This window comes from Hibiscus syriacus, unplaced genomic scaffold (assembly GCF_006381635.1).
Source record: "Hibiscus syriacus cultivar Baekdansim isolate YM2019G1 unplaced genomic scaffold, ASM638163v2 tig00001478_pilon, whole genome shotgun sequence".
Classification (NCBI taxonomy): domain Eukaryota; kingdom Viridiplantae; phylum Streptophyta; class Magnoliopsida; order Malvales; family Malvaceae; genus Hibiscus; species Hibiscus syriacus.
The window spans coordinates 4017278-4035571 of NW_024061874.1; the positions used below are offsets into that span (position 1 = coordinate 4017278).

At 34.0% G+C, this 18294-nt stretch overlaps 1 pseudogene; it reads right to left on the bottom strand.

The window, feature by feature from the left end:
* Positions 1-7440: 7440 nt before the first annotated feature.
* Positions 7441-9656, bottom strand: LOC120128081 (annotated as a pseudogene).
* Positions 9657-18294: the final 8638 nt, after the last annotated feature.

The following is an 18294-nucleotide window of genomic DNA, read 5'->3' on the forward strand; positions in this document are numbered from 1 at the left end:
TTCGCGTTGAACTTTTGACATTGCTTCTTGTTAGAAAATTGGGGTCCTCATTGTAAGATCCTCTATTGCAATTATGTATAGAACTAGAAAATGATAGAGTATGATCTCTCATTTTTAGTTGTGTTTTGATCTTCGATGGACACATTTGTGAACAAGAATGTTGTTCGATCATTCGCTCCAATTTCTTTGAGATTGGGTCGAGATGCTTTTGAAACAAACTCCTTATCTCTAGTATCATGGATTGCTTTTGAATGTTTGGTGCACCTTGGGTGTCACCTCCTGAAATATGAGAATTATCTCTAGAAGTGCGAGACATGATTAACAATAAAAAAAGAAAAACAGATCTCACCAACACAAAACCTCACCAATACACTACAAAGAAAAAAGGCACTCCACTCGTGTTTCACTCGGGATGGCTTTTACCCTTGATGCACACTCTTGCCTTTTACCGCTCTTATTTTCCTTTAAAGTTCTTGTGAAACTCCCTCGAGGTTTACAAGGCGTCTCATAGACTTCTGCTGAAACAATTGGGGCTTTTTTTAAAAAATGATGTGAGTAAAAAAAAAGAATTGGCTACAAGAAAAAACGAAGATAAGAATAGGCAATGAAATCGTAAAGATAATAAAAGAAATGATGAAACGAATATGAAACCTTCTTAATTATTTTTTCAAAGATGAAAAGAATTCCTCTCGTCCTCTTTAAAATTTTCTCTTTTTTCCTTTTCTTTTTTTCTCTTTTTTCTCTTTTTTTGCTTATTTCTTCTTTTTTGTTATTTTTACTAACCCGGGAGAGAGAGAATGATACGATACACTTACTGAATCAGCTAGCTCTGATACCAAATGATATGATCCCAGTTATGTGTTTTGAGTCATATACGTTGTTGTCCGATCGTGATTCTAGTAAGAGATTGAATTGTTTTCTTTGAACGAAAGATAATGGAAGTTGTAGTTTGGATGGAATGAAAGTATGTCAAAGGTATGGATTGGTAATGGCGTGGAATGTGTAAGATGGATTGAAAAGAAAATGGATTGTGACCCGTTAGCTATATATAGCTAAGAACCAACAATATAATATGATGGAATTGAGGTGGAAGATGATGGAACGTGACCCGCTAGCTATAGGTAATCTAGGAACCAATGTTATAATAAAATGGAATGGAGGAAGGCTTCAAGACTGACAAGAAACCGATAGTATTCTAATCCAAGAACTAATATGAAAGCAAACTTTCAATGAGTTTATTATGCAAAACATTCTAAGTAAAAATGCCATGGAGGTGCCTATTTATAGTGTTGATAGGCACCATATGAAGAGTTTTTACAATTAAAATAAAATACTCACCTAAATGCAATTGAATTCAATTAAATGGCTTATCATTCTTCTTATCATTTGATGGCTAGCCATGTAGATTGAAAATTGATGAATTAAGCTTTAATTTGAGATAATTCTAGTCTTAAATTCGTCCACAAAGGAGGTGTGACTCTTGGACTGCCTTACCTTGCTTGCAAATGGAAGAAAATATGATAAATGAAGTGATAGGATGAATGTAGACATCCTACATGTCCAAATCAGATTGTCCCTTCAAATTCCTTGCAGATTTTATCACTTAATTTGGTGGTTAAATGAAATAAAATCAGCCTTCATTGCTTGTTCCTTTGTAGAATATGATCAGCCTTCAAGAGATGATAAAGGCCTTGAATGATAAGTTTTGAATGCTGGTTATTGCATGTTCCCTTGCTTGAACATGAATGGCCTTCAGTGGGTTATAACATCAACTCTGAATGCCTTGAATTGGTGAACTAAGATGACCTTAAATGGCTTGTCTCTTGGTAGAAGATGAAAGAACTCTTGCTTAGCTCAAACTTATCCAAATCATCCTTGTATAAGTAATGAAAATTCCAGCCTGCACTCTCTTTAGTAAATTGATCATATATCAATCTCCCGATATCGGATTGAGGTGATTTAAAAGGCGTTGGAAAGATAAAAGATAGATGAATAATTTCCAATTGATTTCTAGACCCAAAAACGTCTGTATAGAATCCAGAATTAGAAGACATTCTGACTGATATTCTTGCATCTGTTGAAACCGTTCAACTTCTCTCATGCACCTAGACACAAAGGTGAACTTTATTCAATCTTTAATTGAAAACATGCATTAAACAATTAAGAGTTAGTCTAATAAATGAACTAGTTTGATGAAAGAACTAGATTAATTAATGAACTAACTTTATTCAATGAACTACTTCCCTAAATGAACTAGATTCTTTAAATTCAATGCATGTTTAAATGAACAACACACTTATTAAATGCAATGAATGTCATGCAACTAATAAAACTCATCCAAATTCATGCATTGAATGATATCGTATGATAAGCATATCCTAGGAGGTAAATGCAAACATATGATAAAATATAGTGCATAAATGAGCAGGTATAGGATGAAGTAAGGTAGAACTCCCTTTGAATCTGCCTTGGTAAACTTCAATGATTTATTTAGATCAAGAAGAAAGTTAGGGCTGATTGGGATCACATCATTCCCTCCCACTTTAATGCGATTTGTCCCCAAATCGACACTTACTACGAACGGGAACAATTTTGATTTCCTTTGGTCATGGAACTTCTTTACTTTTGATTTACACAAAACCCATTCTCTAGGATCAAGATCTTCACGCTTGTAAACCTTATTTTCATATGGTTCACTCGAATATAGACATGTCTTTTGGATCTATCTTTTTGAAACATCATATTCTTTGGCAACGAGAGTTGTCTTTTGAACCTTGCCTTGATTCAAAACATCACTTCCATTGATGAAGGAACTTGTCCTTTGAATCATTCCTTGGTCTGAAAGGTTACGAATTTGATTAAAGAACATTTCTCTTGAAATGCTCTTATCTTTCGATGTTGTGCTCTTTCAAAATGATGTCTCCATTCGTTTCCTACAATCAAAACTAGATTAGTAGAAAAGGAAATCAGATTTAAAGAGATAGGGAAAACCAAAAAATATTTAGAGATAGTGGTCGATGGTTGATGTTTTTCATGGAAATATGCATTAGTTCATGCGATCTTTTTTCATGGTGTCCCTTGGAATCATCATGCCAATTGGTTAATGCATGAAGCTCCTGTAAACCTTCATCGAATAAATGGTTTGGGTTTGCATGTGCACAATTCTCTTGGACTTGTTCAAGTAGGTAGATCTTGCCAACTTTAATATTCGTTCCCTTCCACATTATGAACCTTGAATAGATCGATAATACCTGTCTCATCTTCTTGAATCGATCATCACAAGCAAGAGAAGTTCCGTGAATCAATGTTCTACAAAATAAATCTAAGTTAGAACATGGAACGCTATTAATAAAATGAATGAACATGGAAAATTAATGAAAGTTCTTGAATGGAATTTTCCCTTGACATTCTCAAGAATTAGATTCATTGAAACTTCCCTTTTATTAGGTTCTTCGAATGGATGGAGTATACTTGGAATGTCAATACACATGACCCTTGGAATTTCAAGCGATTCAACCTTTGAAACTTCAAGTGTCACTCCTTTTGGAACTTCAATGGACATGTTTTTTGAATCATCATTATGTAAAGGTATGACTCTTGGAATATCCTGTAAATCAAGAGGATGAGTAGGAAGAAAAGATTGGTTAGTAGAAAACAAATTTTCCAACTCTTAACTTTCTTTTCTGTCACTTTCATGCTTCTTTTGAACTATCTCTTCATTACCATACTATTATTTTTCAATGTGCTCATTTTCACACACAATTCTCTTTTTAAGCTCACAAAGTCTTTTTCAACTATCGTTTCTTTTTCTTTTTTGTAAACACTTTCTTTTTGTAGTTCTTGCAATTGTAGTTCTTGCAATTGTGATTCTTTGACAAAATTAACAAAACACACTTGAAGACGAGCTAGGGTTTCTGGATTAAAAGATGCAAAATTCTTGGCTCACTTCGTGTTGAACTTTTGACATTGCTTCTTGTTAGAAAATTGGGGTCCTCATTGTAAGATCTTCTACTGTAATTATGTGTAGAACTAGAAAAGGATCGAGTATGATCTCTTATTTTTAGTTGTGTTTTGATCTTCGATGGACACGTTTGTGAACAAGAATGTCGTTCAATCATTAGCTCCAATTTCTTTGAGATTGGGTCGAGATGCTTTTGAAACAAACTCCTTATCTCTAGTGTCATGGATTGCTTTTGAAAGTTTGGTGCACCACCATCATTTTAGGTGTCACCTCCTGAAATATGAGAACTGTCTCTAGAAGTGCGAGACATGATTAGCAATAAAAAATGAAAAATAAACCTCACCAACACAAAACCTCACCAATACACTCCAAAGAAAAAAATGCACTCCACTCGTGTTTCACTCGGGATGGCTTTTACCCTTTATACACACTCTTGCCTTTTACCGCTCTTATTTTCCTTTAAAGTTCTTGTGAAACTCCCTCGAGGTTTACAAGGCGTCTCGTAGACTTCTGCTAAAATAATTGGGGCTTTGTTGGAAAAATAATGCGAGTAAAAAAAGAATTGGCTACAAGAAAGAACGAATATGAGAATAGGCAATGAAATTGTAAAGATAATAAAATAAATAATGAAACGAATAAGAAACCTTCTTAATTAATTTTTTTCTCAGATGAAACAAATTGCTATCGCCCTCTTTAAAATTTTATCTTTTTTTCTTTTCTTTATTTTGATTTTTTTGCTTTTTTCTGTTTTACTAACCTGAGAGAGAGAAAATGATACGATACGCTTACTGAATCAGCTAGCTCTGATACCAAATTATAGGATTCCGGTTATGTGTTTCGAGTCATATACGTTGTTGCCGATCGTGATTCTAGTAAGAGATTGAATTGTTTTATTTGAACGGAAGATAATGGAAGTTGTAGTTTGGATGGAATGGAATAATGTCAAAGGTATGGATTGGTAATGGCGTGGAATGTGTAAGATGCATTGAAAAGAAAATGAATTGTGGCATGTTAGCTATATATAGCTAAGAACCAACAATATAATATGATGGAATCAAGGTGGAAGATGATGGAACGTGACCCGCTGGCTATAGGTAAGCTAGGAACCAACGTTATAATAAATGAAATGGAGGAAGGCTTTAAGACTGACAAGAAACCGATAGTGTTCTAATCCAAGAACTAAGATAAAAGCAACCTTTCAAAGAGTTTATTATGCACAAAGTTCTAAGTACAAATGCCATGGAAGTGCCTATTTATAGTGTTGATGGGCACCATATGAAGAGTTTTTACAATTAAAATAAAACACTCACCTAAATGCAATCGAATTCAATTAAATGCCTTGCCATTCTTCTTATCCTTTGATGGCTAGCCATGTAAATTGAAAATGGATGAATTTAGCTTTAATTTGAAATAATTCTAGTCTTAAATTCATCCAAAAAGTAGGTGTGACTCTTGGGCTGCCTTGCCTTGCTTGGAAATGGAAGAAAAGATGATAAATGAAGTGATAGAAAGAATGTGGACATCCTACAATCAAAACTAGATTAGTAGAAAAGGAAATCAGATTTCAAGAGATAGGGAAAATAAACCCAAGAATATTTAGAGATAGTGGTCGATGATTGAGGTTCTTCATGGAAATATGCATTGGTTCATGCGATCTTTCTTCATTATGTCCCTTGGAATCATCATGCCAATTGGTTAATGCATGAGGCTCCTGTAAACCTTCATTGAATAAATGGTTTGGGTTTGCATGTGCACAATTCTTTTGGACTTATTCAAGTAGGTAGATCTTGTCAACTTTAATGTTATTGCCCTTCCACATTATGAACCTTGAATAGATCGATAATACATGTCTCATATTCTTGAATCGATCATCACAAGAAAGAGAAGTTCCATGAATAAATGTTCTACAAAATAAATCTAAGTTAGAACATGGAACACTATTAATAAAATGAATGAACATAGAAAATTCATGAAAGTTCGTGAATGGAATTTGGCCCTTGACATTCTCAAGAATCAAATTCATTGAAACTTCCCTTTTATTAGGTTCTTCGAATGGATGGAGTATACTTGGAATGTCAATAAACACATCCCTTGGAATTTCAAGCGATTCAACCTTTGAAATTTCAAGTGTCATTCCTTTTGGAACTTCAATGGACATGTTTTTTGAATCATCATTTTTAAAGGTATGACTCTTGGAATATCCTGTAAATCAAGAGGATGAGTAGGAAGAAAAGATTGGTTAGTAGAAAACAAATTTTCCAACTCTTCACTTTCTTTTCTGTCATTTTCATGCTTCTTTTGAACTATCTCTTCATTACCACACTCTTGTTTTTCAATGTGCTCATTTTCACTCTCAATTCTCTTTTTAATGCTCTCAATGTCTTTTTCAACTATCGTTTCTTCTTCTTTTTTGTAAACACTTTCTTTTTACAGTTCTTGCAATTGTAGTTCTTGCAATTGTGATTCTTTGACAAAATTATCAAAACACACTTGAAGACGAGCTAGAGTTTCTGGATTGAAAGATGCAAAATTCTTGACTCACTTCGCGTTGAACTTTTTACATTGCTTCTTGTTAGAAAATTGAGGTCCTCATTGTAAGATCTTATACTGTAATTATGTGTAGAACAAGAAAAAGATCGAGTATGATCTCTCATGTTTAGTTGTGTTTTGATCTTTGATAGACATGTTTGTGAACAAGAATGTCGTTCGATCATTCGCTTCAATTTATTTGAGATTGGGTCGAGATGCTTTTGAAACAAACTCCTTATCTCTAATGTCATGGATTGCTTTTGAAAGTTTGGTTCACCACCATCATTTTGGGTGTCACCTATATGAGAATTGTCTCTAGAAGTGCGAGACATGATTAGCTATAAAAAATGAAAAATATACCTCACCAACAGAAAACCTCACCAATACACTCCAAAGAAAAAAAGGTACTCCACTCGTGTTTCGCTCGGGATGGCTTTTACCCTTTATACACACTCTTGTCTTTTACCGCTCTTATTTTCCTTTAAAGTTCTTGTAGAACTCCCTCGAGGTTTACAAGGCATCTCGTAGACTTCTGCTGAAACAGAGTGGACTTTGTTGGAAAAATGATGTTAGTAAAAAAAAGAATTGGCTACAAGAAAGAACGAAGATGAGAATAGGCAATGAAATCGTAAAGATAATAAAATAAATGATGAAACGAATACGAAACCTTCTTAATTATTTTTTTCAAAGATGAAAATAATTGATCTTGCCCTCTTTAATTTTTTTTCTTTTTTTACTAACACGGGAGAGAGAAAATGATACGATACGCTTACTGAATTAGCTAGCTCTGATACCAAAAAATATCATCTTTTGATTGTTGGTGGTACTTCACTTTTGAATGCTCTGTCAAGAAATTTTTGTACCAAGTTACTGACAATTTCGGTGTTCTCGTTAAGGTCTTATAGTAAACATGATGAAGCCCGGACTGAACAGTATATCCATTGTTCCATTCAATGTTGACTAGCAAAGACCAGGCAAAGTACGTTTTCTCCTTCCCTAATAGCATTCAAGAGAACAACATTAATCTCTTATGTTCTATGTCACCTCAATGTGCCGATCGTGTCTTAGTTCAGTTGGCACCGTTATTATTGTCAAACGAATCTTTACCTGATTGTTGATGCCAGAGCATCCAAGTTTGCATCAATTTACTATGCTCGTTTCAGATCATGTAGAAGTTCTTCAGTGGTGGAATCTGCTTTAATCTTGTAACCATATCCTACGTGGAACACCATACATTATGACCACATAGGTATGTTATTTTTCGCATTTAAGTGATGAATTTTTGTTTCTCTCACCATTTTCAGTAATGATCATAGGAATGTTAGGGTACTTCTCCTTTAGATATGTTAGAATCTTCTCCAGTCCTTGAGGATAAACATTCTGCCAAACCAACTCACCCTGCATAGTTAAAAGGCTTCAGTTGTTTGCTTAGCATAAGATGCAACATGGTTGTAATATCATACATTAAGGTTACTTACAGGCTCTCCTATAGAGATTCCAATTTTCTGTGAGCTTTGTCCCCAAAATCCTTCCGACTTTGAAGTTCCGTCTCCCGGTTCACACTCGGAGAACATGCAATCCTGGACATAGTAACTGGTGTAGTGGTTGACTCCGATGAAATCGAGCCCTTTACTCAACTTCTGCTTCTCGGTTGTTGAAAAATCAGGTAAAATAGATCCTAGAATGTTTTGCATTTCAGGAGGATATCTTCCGAATATGATTGGCTTCAGGAACCTATATGTAAGCTTAGTAAGGTATCAGATGCATCTCAACATCTACAATACATTCTCGATTCCTCGTGGCCTCTTTTGTAACGAAATAGAAGAAGATAGCGGTGAAGAAACCTATCAGTTGATGGTGAAGACATGAGCTCTTTCGGCTGCTAGCTTGTCAGCTATAGAGTTGCTGATCGGTTCGTACCAAGAACATTGCATGACGATTCCAATGCTACCTCCTTGCGTTTCCTAGAGATTAAAACCAGAAATGTTGTTGCATATCGATTAAGCTCACACTGGTTAAACAATTAGATATTTAGTGCATTAATTGGTACTTGATATTTAGTTATGTAGATATGAACAGCTGCCATATGTGGTAGGATGATATTGTGGGCTGCTATAAACGGCTCCTTCTCTGAATCACCGGAAGTACAATTCCCGAATGGCCTGGAGCAACGCGACGGTGGGAACGTACCCATACGGTACCCAAACTTGACTTGGAAATCCGGCTCGTTGAAGGTGACCCAATACTTCACCCTGTCTCCAAAGGACTTAAAGCAGATGTCTGCAAAGTATGCAAAATCCTCCCTGAGATTGAAACGAAGAGTGTTAATTGCCAAAGTGGGATGCCATTTTCAGACCTGAAGCTTGAACAAGATAGTTACTGTGATTCAGGACTCAGCAAACTTCCATATCTGTCTTCAAGTTCTCGAGGAAAATCGAAGTGGGTCAGTGTTATAAACGGTTGAGTGCCTGCAGAAAATGTCGAAAACGTCAAGACACTGCATTTTCCTAGAGAAACTTAATAACAGTCATCCGAAGAAGGAAATGAAATGAACCTTTAACTAGGAGAGCATCGATAAGGTTATCGTAGAACTCGATACCGGCTTCGTTGATTTTCCCGAATCTCCCTTCTGATTTGATTTAAAGTCTTGTTTCGGTTAACCAGAGCTTAACACTTTCATAGATCATAAATGACACTTTCAGAAGACTTACTAGGTAAAATTCTGGCCCAAGAAATAGAGAACCGATAGCTTTTGACTCCAAGCGAACGCATCAGATCAATTTCTTCCTACATGAAAGCATCAAAGATAATGATATGCTACGTAAAAAGATAATTCCAGTTTATATACTCGTAACTGACGATGAGTTTGGTGTCATGACACAATCACAATCATCGATAAGAATTTAAATTATAATTGCGATTATATTTTTTGTTATATAATATTTATTATAACTGTAAACATAATAAATATTATTATGATCATTATAAGTATTATAACCGTATAATAATAATTTCAGAAAATATCATTATGTTTTTTTCAATAAGGTATCACAATTTAAAATTCTGATCATGAGATTAATAGTAGTACGGGTAGTAGGTAAGCATACCAAATAGCGATGATAATGATCCACAGCTATGTCTCCATTGCTTCCGTCGATGATCTTATTTCCTGCAATGTTTTCCATTTTTAAAAGGAAATTAAAATGTAATAAATTATTAGGATAAATTACATTATATACCATCACACTTTAGGTGTTGTATCAATTATACCACTAAACTTACAATTATGTTAATTATAACATTGAACTTTGATTTTCGTTTCAATTAAACCGTTAAATAGTTAACAGCCATATCAAAATAACATTGTTTTGGTGAGGTGTCTACATTAGTAGTTTTCAGTCACGTCATCGTGTCATTAACAATTTAACGGTTCAATGGTATAATTGAAACGAAAATCAAAGTTCAGTGCTATAATTGGAGAAATTTGAAAGCTCACTGATATAAACGATACGATGCCTAAAGTATGATGGTATCTGATGTAGTTTACCCATATTGTTATATCATATCTATTCAAAGGTTGGATTATTGTCCACATCCAAAGTTATTTCCGAATTATAGAAGGGTTTGAAGAAAACAATTGACGATTAGTCATCAAATTATAATCTCCATTTAAAATTGATATTTAAAATTTAAAATATTTTAAGTTTATCCTCAAATTATTATATCTTTTATTCTAAATTAGTCCTCAGCTTGTTTAATATTCCAATTTTATCCTCAAACTATAACCTTCATTCTAAATTGGTCCCCAAACTTTTGAATCTTCCAAATTTATCCTTACACTATATACATCTCATTCTAAATAAGGCCTCAAACTTTTGAATCTTCCAATTTCATTCCCAAATTCATCAAAATATGTAATTAGTTTCAACCATAGTTTCACTTAAAATTTGTTATTCAAAGATATAATAAAATAGCTTGTCCTAACAGTTTTATTAACATAAGATGTGATTAGCATATATTGATGTTTGAGATGAAATTGAAATGCTCAAAAGTTTAAGGACCAATTTAGAATAACAATCATAGTTTGAAGATGAAAATAAAAGTTTGAAGACTAAATTGGAATAAGAGTTATAGTTTGGAGATAAAATCAAAATATTAAAAAATTTAGAGACCAATTTAAAATAATTCATAATTTAAAGATATATGCTATAATTAACTCATAAAATACATTATAAATATATACAAACTAAACTAAACCCGACCCAATCCAATTCCGGACATTAATACCTCTGGCTCTCTATATGATATGTAGGGTTGTCTTTATGTTTAATTTAATATATTTGATTACAACGTGCAAATTAAAAAAATGGAAATTATGGGATTTGAAAATCAAATCTAATAGAATATTTTGGGGGTCCAAAGCACTATTTATTTAATTAATTTATATATTAAATTAAACATTAATATCAATCAAACAATCAATTATTGTATTTTTATCTTTTTTTTAATTTTACTAAAGGGAGTGGAAAAACCCAGTGACAACGCCAAAGCAAGCGATAGCAAGATTCCGACCGGCCTCTTTGGTGCAAGGGGCGGAAGACCGCAAGACTCTACATCAGAAAGAGACGCATGCCAGAAACAGAAGACGAACGGAATAATTATTAATCACAGGGATCTGAAGGAAGACGTAAACAATGAACAGCAAGAAAGCGCGAAATAACAATCGTTACCCAAAGGATGTGTGCATGCGGGAACCTCAAGTAAACCAGGATTTTATCAATGGAAAAAAAAAACACCGACCAACAAAGAAGGGCCAGAACTTGGAAGAAAAACCTATATTTTTTAAGGATTTTATAGAATATATCAATTTTTATTATACTTTTAAACATAAAAGACTTAATTTACAAAAAAAAAATATTTTTTAAATAATTATCACTTCAATAACTAATATAAAATTTAATGACGTGATCAAGGTTTTATGATTAAAATAATTTAAAGACTTAATTCATAAAATTAAAGTATAAAAATAAATTTAAAGCTTTAAAACAATACTAATCCTTATATATATAAACATATTAAATTATTTTACGGAATTAATGAAAAAATCATTAGACAAAAACATTTATTAAAAATTTCGTGATGTACTAAAACCAATCCCCAAGCAAAACAAGAAAGGTGCTTCTAAAAGGTGTAAGGAAATGGAGATACCTGGTTTATGAGAATAGACATCCCAGTTGTTCAAACCTTTACCATCACTCAAGTATCCGCCTTCGTACTGTCAAAACCCAGATTTTTGTTTTTGTTCAAAACCCAAAATCAACGGGAAAAAAAAAAGATAAAAAAATGTTCATTCTTCATGGATGGTTTAACTGATTAAAGATGAGTGAGGCAAACCTGATATGCAGAAGACGCTGTTCCGAAGAGAAAGTCGGGCGGAAACACAGACAGATTGTCGAAGCTTTGTCTCGAAATTAGCAGCTCGCATGAAATGGAGTGAGTTAAGAAGAAAATCTGTAAGAGAGACACACCAATGTAAAGCTTCATGGAGATATCCATGGCTTCCTGGCGCCGGCTGTTGTCTACAATTACCAAATATCAAACTTTGATTATTGTATTATATAATGTGTAGAGATATATTTTCGTCCGGGACTTCAAAAAGCGTATTTAGTATATATGATAATATATATAATAATTTCAAAAATAAACAATATATATAGTTTTTGAAGATACATAATATAGTTTTCGAAAATAGTTTTTAAAAATATATAATATAGTTTTTAAAAATTGTTTTGAAAACATATAATATATAGTTTTTAAAACTATTTTTTTAAAAACATATAATATATAGTTTTTAAAAGGAGATTTTTGAAAACGTATATAATATAGTTTTGAAAACATATATATAGTTTTTAAAATAGTTTTTGAAAACATATATAATATATATAATTCTTGTAAACATATTATATACTTTTTGAAAATATAATATATGTTATATAGTTTTTAAATAATTATATTATGTTATGTTATGTTATGTTACGTTACGTTACGTTACGTTACGTTACGTTACGTTACGTTACGTTACGTTACGTTACGTTACGTTACGTTACGTTACGTTACGTTACGTTACGTTACGTTACGTTACGTTACGTTACGTTACGTTACGTTACGTTACGTTACGTTACGTTACGTTACGTTACGTTACGTTACGTTACGTTACGTTACGTTACGTTACGTTACGTTACGTTACGTTACGTTACGTTACGTTACGTTACGTTACGTTACGTTACGTTACGTTACGTTACGTTACGTTACGTTACGTTACGTTACGTTACGTTACGTTACGTTACGTTACGTTACGTTACGTTACGTTACGTTACGTTACGTTACGTTACGTTACGTTACGTTACGTTACGTTACGTTACGTTACGTTACGTTACGTTACGTTACGTTACGTTACGTTACGTTACGTTACGTTACGTTACGTTACGTTACGTTACGTTACGTTACGTTATATTTATTATTTATTATTATTTTATTCGTTTATTTACTTAATTATATTTATTGGTTTTAGGTCCAAATTGAAATCCGAGTCCAGCAAGGGTATAAGGGAGCCCAATCGAGTAGGCAAGCTTGACCCAGCAAGCCCACCTAACTAGAGCCCAACGGATAGAAGCCCAAACCGCCTGACCCTGCGAGCTAGTATTCCATATTAAACGGGGAGTGTCGCACGATTGAGAGCCCTCGGATAAGGGCATGGATGGATGACCCATATTGAAAATTTCTTAGGGTTTATAAATCCTAACCATTAAAATACCATCGCCGCAAAGTAAAAATCATTAGATTTGATCAATTGATCCAACGACCCACAATAGAGCAGAAGACCCCAACTATCGTTGTTCAAAGCGTGGAGGTCATGCGCCAGTAATCGGCCTAGATTTTCGATCAAGCAACCCGGGACTAAACCATCCCGAGATGTACAGTCAAACACAAACCATAAACAACCCAAAAAATAAAAAAAATATTGCAACAACCAACATGAATCCCATCATTTTCGAGACCACAACGACCGGACCAAGGCTATAAAAGCCTCCAGGGAAACGTCGAACAGGACACAGAAAAATATCGAAAAAAAACAGAGTATCCATAGAAACCAAAGAAAGCACTGAAAAAAACAAAGCAACAATCTAAGAACACACCAAGGAATACAGCAACACAAATCGAAATATAGCATAAACCGAGCAAAAAACAACATCTCTCAAAGTCGCGAATAAATTGCAAAGCAAATGAGAAAAAGGACACTTGAAAACTGAAGGGTCGTCAGAGATAAAAGGTAAAAAAAGAACCCTATTTATCTAGATCTACGTTGAGGGGATTTCCTTTTGTAACTTTGGGGTTCAAATTTTGGTTTTGAGAGTGAGACGAACATTTTGGGGTGTTTTAGGTTTGCTTGACCACCGGTGGCGGTGGTCGGGGTGACGTTTAGTGGCGGACGTGGTCACCGGAGCCGGGGGGTTGGTATTTCGGTTGGAACTTGGGTAGAGTTTTTGTAGGGAGACCATTTTTTTTTGAAGTATGTATGGATAAATGATTTTTTTTTGTTAATTTAGGGCTACTTATAGGGGATCGGTTTGAAAATATCAAATTTTAAATTATTTTCGCAATCCCTAGAAGTTTGAAGTGTAATTCATTTTGGTCACCTGTTATAAATATACCCTTTAATTTTGAATTTGTTCAATTTAATACCTGCTATATTTTTTATACGTTTGCAATTTAATCTTCTAACTTTATTTTTTGTCCTTACAGCTTTCAATTAATTCAATTTGATCCTTAGTTATTTCCAATTTAATACTTTTAATTTAGATTTTATTTATTTAATTTTACTTCAATTTTTTGTTTAATTTATTCTAACCCTAATATTAATTTTTTGTGTTTTTCCTTTTCTTTTCTTTTCTTTTCTTTTATCTTATTTTATTTTACTTTATTTAATATTTTTTGACCTTTTTTAGGAAAATTTTAATCGATCAAATGTAAGTAATTTGGATCAAATTTCAAATTTTAATTTAACTTTTAATTTTCATAATTAAGACAATCGGGAAATTAAATTGGTACCGAAAGGGCAGTACAAGGGTGCTAATCCTTCCTTGATTGTAATTGACTCCCGAATCCGAAATTTTTTTGGTAAAACACAGATCAGGTAAAATGGTAAATTAAGGTTTTCGATCAACATAATCTTAAATGATCGGAGGCGGCTCCAACACATTAAATTCAAGCCTAAACCCGATTCTGGGGCCACCCGAAGGACGATTTCGACAGCTTGGCGACTCCACTGGGGACAGGTAAGTGATTCAGGCTAAAATTAATTTATGGTTGTCTTTTTAAGCAAAAATTGTAAGTTTAAATTTATTTTATCTTTTTGATCCTTATTATTTACTTTTGAATATTATTTTTCAAATAAATAGTTGTACTGGTTTTTTAATGATTTCAGCATTTCAAAAATTCATCTCATACTCTATACCCGAGCTCCAAACCCTTTCGTAAGTAGAGGTGAAAGCGACACCTTCGTGGGAATTTATTCTCCGTATAGGCCTAGCAAGTAATCATCGGGATTCATATACCTTATGTCTTCGTGTGAATTTATTCTCCGTACAGACATAAGGGAATGCGTCCTCTCGAGTTTAACTCGGGCCACATAAGCTTGTAATGGACTGAGGGTCTGGCAAGCTCAAGGGGCATCAGCGAGGAGAACTCGTGTACCCTTTTTTTAGAACCTAAACCTGGAGACTACAAGGAATTAGAGCCCACCCCGAAACTTCATTTCAAAAACCTAAGATGCCTGGTTTATTTCTTGTTTTCAAATCATGCGAATTAGAAATATATGTGGTTAGGATTTGTTCAGAAAATTAACATGCGGGATAGAAATCACGTTCGAGTATGAAAAAGCATGTGGGGTAGGAATTTTTATTTTCATTATTATTTTTATCTTACTAACTTGTTTCCCTTCATTTTTGTTTTTCTTTTATTTCTATCACTTGTATCATTTAAAGAGGCGTTGATCCGCAAAAAGTGTGTTCATTAAAACTCGAATAATTTGCAATAATGGACAAAGGGAATGTAATGCAAGAGGTGAAAATACAGAGGTCCGACTATGGTTAGAAAAGACTCGGAAGGAAAATGGGGACAATCTGCAAAGTAACTATGTATCAGATCTGGTTGGCTATGCTTCTGTTAGCCTAAAACATAACGATATTCAGGAGTTGCGGAGCATTTGGGACAGCTAGAAAAATGACAGAAAACAAAGATTTTTCCAGTGGTACGGTGATATCGTAAATCTGCTTTATGTCAAGATTGATCAATCTTTGATTCGATCCTTAGTGCAATTTTGGAATTTGGGGTACAACTGTTTTACATTCAACCAATAAGACATGTTACCCACAATTGAAGAATACACTACCCTATTACATTGTGAAAGAATCATAATGGACTGGGTCTACACCAAATATATCAAAGGTCAGCATTTCAAGAATGGGTTAGCAAAGGTTGCAAAGGTAGATGAAAAGTGGGTAACTAAACGGATTCTACACAAAGGCAATAGAGAAGAAATTTCTTGGACTCACATCAAGCAGTTAATGAAGAATCATCCTGATGAATGGAAGGTGATTTACCTTTTTGCATTGAGTATCTATGGTTGTGTTATCTTCTCAAAAACTTTGCGATACATCGAGGTAGCTATAGTGGAATTATTCGAACAATTACCTAAGGAAGTCAACCCTGCGCTAGCAATCTTAGCTGAAACTTTTTGTTCACTAAACCATTGTAGAAGGACTAGTGGAGGATGATGTATAGGGTGTACACAACTTCTTCAAATTTGGATTCATAATCATTTCTGGAAGACTAATGGGATTTCTTACTACCAATTAGGCACCACTTACTCTCATTTGGAGGAATTCCTTACACAAAAGTGGCGAGAATGATTCCAAATGAGAAATGGGTAAATGTATTCATGTACCTTCAAGATAAGGATATTGTATAGAGAGCCCCTTGGCTGACTCGCAGTGACATCCTTTTGCGATGTGGAGACTTAGGAATCATAATGTTACTTGGATTATAGGGAGGAGTTAGTTATTCTATTCTTTTAGCACTTCAGCTGTATGTGGCACGTCAGTTTGTCCCAGTTACACATGAGATATTTGGATAAGATTTTGCATACCATGAGGATAACTAAAAGAATAAGGTTAAAGATATACCTCAGTCATTGAAGAAGATATTTCGTACAGATGTCGTAGCTGCTAAATACATGCTTACTCCAGATTATATAAAATGAAGGAAGCTAAGGAAGAATGACACCATTCCCATACCAGATCATGAAGATACTCGGACCATGGAAGAGCATCTTAAACTTGTTCCCTCTGAATTAGAGATATCAATGAAGAAATTCAAAGATGAAAATGAGGAGCTGAAACAAAGACTAAGGGAACTTGAAGCTGAAAATTTCCAATGGAAGTTAGATAATGATACTCAAATGGATCGAGTAGACATATTAGAAAAAGAACATAAGAAAGTCTGCTCTGAGTTGAAAAATTTGAGAAAAGGGTATCATGAGCAAGTTCATAATAATTCCAGCTTAAAAAGGTATTCTGAGTACTAGAAAGGTGAAGCTAATAACCTGAAAAGAAAGTTTGAGGAACAAGATGAAAGAAAGACCCTGAAAGAGTAGTTAAAGACTTCCCAAAGATGTTTTTTTAAAATCCAGCACCATAACAAATGATTGAAAATTAAAGTAACTGATTTGGAAAGATCCTTTCAAAAGCAGTAAGAACATGATGGTAGAACTATAGCTGAGTTGGAGATTATTGTAGATGCAGATAAGTGAGCTTCAGATAGTTCCTTTTGATATAGGACTTTAATGGCGTTTCATTGGGAGAAAGCTTAATAAAGGGTGAAAGTTAGAGATGTAGTCATTCAAGACTTTTTAGAGCAGGTACAGAAAATAGCTCGTCACCTGTATGGCTTGGCAAGAGAAGTTGGAGTGGTTCAATAATGTATTCAGCCAGTAACATATGAAGCAAGAAGACTTACAAGCCTATTAGAAGCCATTCGGGGTCTAGAGGACCTAGCTAGAATGTACCTTTAAGTTGTTTTGGTCTCTTAGAAATAACACTTTTGTCCCAATAAAGATTATTTGTAATAACAGACACATTTTTGGATCAGTGCCTCGAAAACTTCATGCATTCATGCATATTTTGCATTTTTCTTTTTCTTTTCATTTCTTTACATTCACATTAACTAATAGAAAATGTCTCATAAAAAAAAGGAACAAACGCTAGACGCACCACCTCAAGCATTAGACACACCTCATCCTCACAATACTCTTTCAAAGAAAAAGAAGATGAAAGCTAATATCACTCAACTTGAAAAAAACATGCTAAGGTTACAAAAGGAACTTAAAGAAAAATAAGTCAAAATCAACAAAATACCTTGGATTCCATCACTAGGAACCAAGAGTCATTAGTTGATCAGATCATTGCAAGGTTGTCTGACCTAAATCAAATGAATGCTCTTGAGGAAGGGGCATCTGAAAGGGTGACTGTACCACCTACCCCACAGTTGATTATCTCACCTGAGATCTTACAGGGACTTCAATGAGACTTATTTACTGCAAAAACACAAGCTTTATCTGCTACAAAAGCACAACCTTCATCGGATATAAAAGCAAAAGCTTCTGTAACTAACCCTCAAAATAATCCAGATGATTATCGTATTCCGGATTTTGATGAAGATGATAAAGCAAAGAAGATGGAGGAGAA